Source organism: Ostrinia nubilalis, chromosome 22, assembly GCF_963855985.1.
Source record: "Ostrinia nubilalis chromosome 22, ilOstNubi1.1, whole genome shotgun sequence".
Taxonomy (NCBI): domain Eukaryota; kingdom Metazoa; phylum Arthropoda; class Insecta; order Lepidoptera; family Crambidae; genus Ostrinia; species Ostrinia nubilalis.
Window position 1 is genome coordinate 8,001,339 of NC_087109.1, and position 6,840 is coordinate 8,008,178.

General features: G+C 37.8%; 1 long non-coding RNA gene across 1 annotated transcript; it reads left to right on the forward strand.

Annotated features, from left to right (window-relative positions):
- LOC135082739 (uncharacterized) lies at positions 1–754 on the forward strand. Its single transcript, XR_010259469.1, has 2 exons — positions 1–113; positions 582–754. It is a non-coding gene; the product is annotated as an uncharacterized LOC135082739 (long non-coding RNA).
- Positions 755–6,840: the final 6,086 nt, after the last annotated feature.

A 6,840-nucleotide genomic window follows, 5' to 3' on the forward strand; every position in this document is an offset into this window, starting at 1 on the left:
AGCCGCGCCAGTACGACTCCATAGTGCGGGACGCGCCGCCCGAGAGCCCGGTGTTCTTCTCCTCAGCCTCTACGGTCGACTCGAACCAACTGGCGGCTACCGCTGATTACACGGTTCGTATACTATGGCTTCATTCGTGTTAAAGTATGAACCCCGTCGTTTCTCCCCTTGGGGCATGAATTCGCCCCCTCTTGGGATGAATTCACCTCCGACAGCCCTTCTGAGGAGTTTCTAGAGCTCCAGTGGTTCTGCAAGTAAGTATACTAAAGGCTTCACTCGCGTTAAACTTTGGACCCAATTCATCCTCTTGAGGGATGAATTTCGCCCCTGGCAGCCCCTTGAAGAAGACGCTACGGCTCCAGCAGTTCTACAAGTTATACTACGGCTACGCTCGCGTTAAACTATGCATCCCGTCGTTTCACCCCCTCGGGGGAAGAATTCACCCCCGACCGCCCCTTTGAAGAGTTGGTACGGCTCTAGTAGCTCTACTAGAATACTGCAACTTCGCTCCCATTAAACTTATGACCCAATTCATCCCTTTAACCTAATTGTATGTTGACTCCCATTGTTTTCCCCGGCAGGTCCAAGGCCCAGGGGTTCAGAAGCAAATCTACCGCAACACGGAGCCTCCAAGCGTGGTGGAGAGGAACGCTCGCATCATCAAATGGCTGTGCCAATGCCGCAAGACTCAGCTGCAACCACCTCAGTAGACCGAGAAGACCTTAACTTTAAGAGAACAGTAGACGGACTTATACAATAAAGGAGATGTCGCATTTATAACTAAAAGACCAACATGACAACACTATCATTTAGTCTAGAGCAGGATTTCCCAAACTATGGGTCGCGACCCAGTGGTGGGTCACGAGCGAACATTGAGTGGGCCCTACCTGTAGAACGACACACCACCCTACCGATCCAACCGCTGGGCAGCGGGCGAAATTTTTTATAGGTGGGTCCCGAGTTTGGGAACTTGTATTAGATGAGTCATAGTCCAGACAACTTTGGGAACCACTGGTCTAGACTAGAGTTCAACTGAGTCAGTGCCTGAGGTATGGAAGCACAAGAGGGTGTTTTAGTGACGTTCAAACGTCAGTGAGACTTCAGATCTCCTTCAGATTTGTATGCTCTGTCACGTCATAATGTCAATGTCACGCCTCCCGTATCCTACCCTCTAAGCACTAGGCACTGACTCAGTCAAGCGCTATGCCTATACTTACGTAAGTGAATGGAGTATTATACCAACAGCAGAACTCGGTCAACTTTACGTAGATCATCATGGCAGCGATCACCAAGTAGGTACCTAATCAATAAACAATAGTAAAAAAGATTGTCTCTGCAGTGAGAATATGAAGCGAATTTAACTGTCACAACTTATTTAGCTGAGGACCAAACGGCAAGGTCTTCCAAACGTTGCTCCTGTGTGTTGCGATGATGATAATGATTGCATTACAATTAAGAGAAAATACGACTACTCGAATTTTAATCTAACTTGAATTGCACAAATCGAATTCGATGTATTTACAACTTAATACGCCTTGTAATACTCGGAAATTTGTAGTTTTGATGGGGTGATCAAAAAAAGTAAATCGCTTACTATTTTAAAATGTGACGTGTCCCAAAATAAATGGACGAAGTATGATAACAGCGTCGTGTTCACTTTTTACTAAAGTTCGATTGACGTATCGTAACAATTAAATAAATTAACTAAATAAAGGCTAACACACACTGCTGTGCTTTGATATTCGAAAGACACTGTGTATACGAGCCTTAATAATGTGATCGAACTCGGAATGGTCTTGGGACCTCTAACAATCTAAGGTCAATAAATGAACACCTTAAAACAATTAGGCAAGACGTTAAATAATAGTTTTATCAATTTTAAACGTTTCAAATCTTCATAAATTAGATAATAATACTAAAATGTTCGCGACGATAATAATTATATTAAACGGCAACGCCATCGACTGCTGTAACACTAAGCGATCTAGTTCACTAGTTAGTTACTGTAACCTAGCTCTAATCTATTGAACCTAAGCATAGTGGTAAGTTTACGCGACTTTTTATTTCAGCTATATTAATAGTTAAAACGTTGAGATTTACAAATATCAGGGACATTTCAAAAAGAACTATCATGTTAAGTTTTAATCACAATATTATATTTACCTTTGTCAATTTTAGTCCTTTATTTTTGAAGAATTAATTAACCGCACTCTTGATTTTACTTTACAAATCTTAACTCGGTGCATTATTTTTATGAAGTATCTTAGAAAAGTATGTAGGTACAGTCGCCAGCACATGAGACAAGTAAGTTTTCGTTGCAAAATCGTACTTTAGAACTACATAAAATGCTCCACTTTTAGCTTGATGTACCGGCGTCTGTAACTATACAAAAATTATATATTTTTCTCAAAAAAAAAACTATCTACGTACCAATGAAATACCTACAAAACTCTATTTTTGTCTCGTCAACTACGTACAATTTGTGAGCTTAGTCCTAGAGAAGGAAAAAGTTATTTTCTAAACAAAAATAATTAAGATAGTCTGACTATCTGCGAGGTTTCTACTGAAAAATGTTTAATATCTTTTATGTTGGTAGTTAAATTTAATTGACCAAATTCTACGATCGACGGAGGTTTTAAACGTAGTTATTACGGAATATTTGGCTTTGTTTTAAAGACGTGGGTTTACAGTCTTACCAGTTCAAAACTCTACCTACTACAAGGCGAGGAAATAGAAATAAAACAAATATAAAATAACTTCAACTTTAAAGACTGGCTCCAACTCTAACTGGTGAAGTTGAAACAAATTGGCGCCTAGAGAAAATACATACAGTCGAACATAGAACCTCCTCCTTTTTTGAAGTTGGATAAAAAGTCCTCCTGCCTGCCAGTGGCGCCAACTAGTGAGTACAAAATTAAATACAATAACCCTCTACATTTTGTTGTAGTAGCGAAACAAATTTTAAACTGGTAAAGATTGTGGGATTCGTCTTATTAAAGTGTGTGTTTGTGAATAAATAATTAATTATTGCATTTACGTTGAAACTTTCAGAGTTTAATTCTCATAATTTTATTCCTAATCCATTGACATGTTTATGAAAGTTTTTTGATTGAAATGTGTGGAAATGTAAGTTAAAGTGCTCAATTATTATTGTGAATAACGATTTACTAAATTTTAGCTTCGTTTCAAAACATCAGCTTAGGTTTAACACTAGCTACATTATAATTGGTCTGCTAATTTTTAGTAGACTTGACTTGAAATTAATAAAACTTTAGTAACAGTAGAAACCAACCTGTTGTAACATAAGGATTAAACATTAATTAATGATATGTTCCTGTTACTGGATTTGTCATTGTTCATATTTCTTAATATTTTGTGGTCTGAAATCCTGTAATCTACAAAGAATTATATCATAGATAAGATAAAGATTTAGACAATATACTGTCACGGTAAGAAACATTCACCCGGGCACGCATAGCCTAAGAGTTGGTTGAAAAAGACAAGAAAAAGTTTTTAAAACACAACTCTTTTTTGAGCAAATGAATGAATTAATGAAACCTCTCATACTATGAGGTAGATACAGAATTTCCATTAGGTACTGAATGGCTTATAAAATATGCTCATTAAATTCAATACGCTTTGTAGAATTGGAATTGGTAGCTAGTCTATTCTGGTTTATGAATTTCATAAAAAAGAGGCAACATCGTAAATTATTCATGTTACGTTATCAACAGTGCCGTATTATCCATAAGGCACTTTAGGCCAGTGCCTAGGGGCCCACTATGACCAGGGGCCCAGCACTCCCGATTAAAAAATAAAAAAAAATGTTAAAGATCATTTTTATGTAACAAAACTCAAACCACCTTAAAACTTCGTCTTATTTTGGTTTACACATTCAATCGTCATAATTATTTCGATGTTGTGGAACCTAATTCATTTTCGTAACGTTGGCATTACTGCTTTGGTTTACGTGACAGGTCGACCGTCGACACCCTTCAGAGGCTAAAAAGCCTCACTGCGGAGGCTAGGGAGAGGGGTGACTGAGGGTGTGTTGGCTGTATTATTCGATATAGCCAACGCTTTCAATACCATCCCTCATTCCACCATACTCTAGGCACTTCAACATCACAGAGTGCCTCAGTGTCAGTACCTTCGAGCGCTGCTGGCCGATTACTTACGGAATCGCGAAGTCCTGTATGTTAACAGAGACAGCCAGCTCTAACGGCGCGGCGTAGCCAGCGGGGTTCCGCAGGGTTCGGTGCTCGGTCCACTCTTGTGGAACCTAGGCTTCAACCGGCTCCTCCGGGGCGTCCTTCTCGCGGGCATGAGTTTCATATGCTATGCGTATGACACTCTGGTCACTGCCCGGGGGAAGACATTTGGGGCCGCGGCACGGCTGGCGTCGGCGGGCGGCACATTAGTCGCTCGGCGACATTACCCGGCGTGTAGGGTCCGTCATGTAGGCGAGCTGTCGCCGGTGGTGTCGCAGAAGTCTAAGGACACTCGCGACACCCCCACTTGGGCGATGACGGAACGCCGCGGAGGTTTTAGTTGGTATACCCCGTCCTTTTGAGTCCCACACACCACCCTGTCCCCCGGCAGTGGTGACGGTGCGCAAAGCATTTTTTCCGCGACAAAAAAAGGGGGGCCCAAAACGAGCTGTGCCTAGGGGCCCCGAGATGGTTAATCCGGCCCTGGTTATCAATACATTAATACTTCATTCTGAACATTTTTGTGCCAAATATCTACATAAAAATTAAATATTAAACCAGATTTTACTGGCCTAACTTTTAATTTTATTGACTAAAATAAAATATCCTTGCCCAAACGTGGGACAACATAAGCTTCAAATAATTTATTAGAGGCCTAAATATTTATAATTGATCACTATGTAATAGAACCAATATAAAAATAGTCATAATATTGTACTAGAGCAGACAATATTACGTGTTTATTGTCCAAATGCATAATAATTTAACTATAATACCGAATGTAACGCAACAATTAATTATAATGATCATTTAATTAATTAATATTGTACCCGCGCTAGCTAGATTACAAAGAGTGGTTTACTGGCAAATAGTTCCACTGTAAAGTGCAGTTATTTGCAAACAAACAAGAAAAACCTAATAAATACCACGTTATTTGCCCATAAACAACTCATATTAATTCATTTTCATTAGGCTGCAATAGAATCGACCTCATAAAAGAAAATAATAGATAATTATGTAATTCATAAACAAATCGTTATTAAAAAATAAATTACTTGCTCGTGTATAAATGTAGTTGGCATATTTTTGTAGAGTACAGCTTGGCAAACTTGGTCAAAAATAAATAAAAGAGTAAGCAACATTTATAATATTTTAAATAAAACTTGATATAAAAGTAATGTTAATTACTTCCGGTCACGTGACTTGTGACCGGAAATACTCGACAGTGGCGGTTAACAAAACCGGAATTTACCGTAATATTACTCAAAAAACTCTTTTGCCAAGTTGGTACAAAATGTAGCATTTACTTTGACTAAAATAGGCATTTCTTGTTCTATAAGACTGTCGTTGGTTTCTCAATTTTATTATAATTCTGTGATAAACATAAAAAGAACCATTGTGTGTTAACTATAAAATATTGGATGTTTGTGGTGTTACAATGAAATAGTTTTAGACGGTCATGCAACGCGACCATTATTGTGTCTATGTAACTTTGTTTTATAATTATTCTAATTTGTTATTATGTTCTGAAAAATATGAAAATTCTAATGTTTGATATCAGATTTCTGCTTTTAATTCTATGAACTAGTTTGTAGGTATTTTGATTTCCATGGACCACTAATACCAAATAAACTAAACCGTAATCTAAGTCTTAATAATTTCTGATACTGCTACGAAGGCAAATCGACTCGGTTGCATATTACCCATAATAAATACCTAATTTGAGGATAGGTAGTAGTATTAGATCAGTTAGCATTGGATGCTTCCATTATTTGTGTAAATAAGATTTACGTGAAATTGTTAGGAGTTTATTGTGAAAATGAAAGAATTATATTGTGGTCTGATGAATAGTGTTGTTTTTTTTTTCTAAACCATCCCTTTATAACGATTTTAATAACAAAATATTGTGTATCTTATGCGTTGAATGCGAAAAACCCTGGTCATTATAGATTTTGTCTTGAGTCGTTACTTTACTCTATCTAAAACTGGCAGAGAATGCCTTACGGCATTAAATTGGCCTTTCGTAGTGCAATTTTTTGCGTGCCTTTGTTTTAAATAAATCTTAATCTCTGATCAGTGACCACAAGAGAGATGATAAAAAGTTATAATTAGTCCAACTAATCAATCATACAATAAGCAAAAGGCACGCGTAAACCGTTTTAGCACCCCGCATATTATTACATGTATACTAAAACACCCATGCCGTCTCCTTATAAATCGCTGCTCGATGATCGATTCTAAACTTGTGGCTGTATAGATAGTGATTTGCTAGCCCAATCACTTGACATAAAAATATAATTTGACGTTTGTCATGACATTCACGTGACGTCATACCTACGTCAGTCAAACGCAGTCAAGTTTTTGGGGATTTTTTGTTGTGCTATTTTTTTGTTTGAGGAAAACTTGAAGATTTTTCCCAATGGTGAAAAGATAGACCTTACAATATTCTAAAATGTTGTTCCTATCGTACAACTGTATAACATAAACAAGCTGGCCACTGTTTTTACAAACTGCACCTGAAACTAATCAGCAGTCGTATCATAAAAATTCACAACATGATACAATAACAGAAAAACATTGCGTCACGATTTATAAAAAAGACGTAATTCCAACAGTATCTGGCGTAATT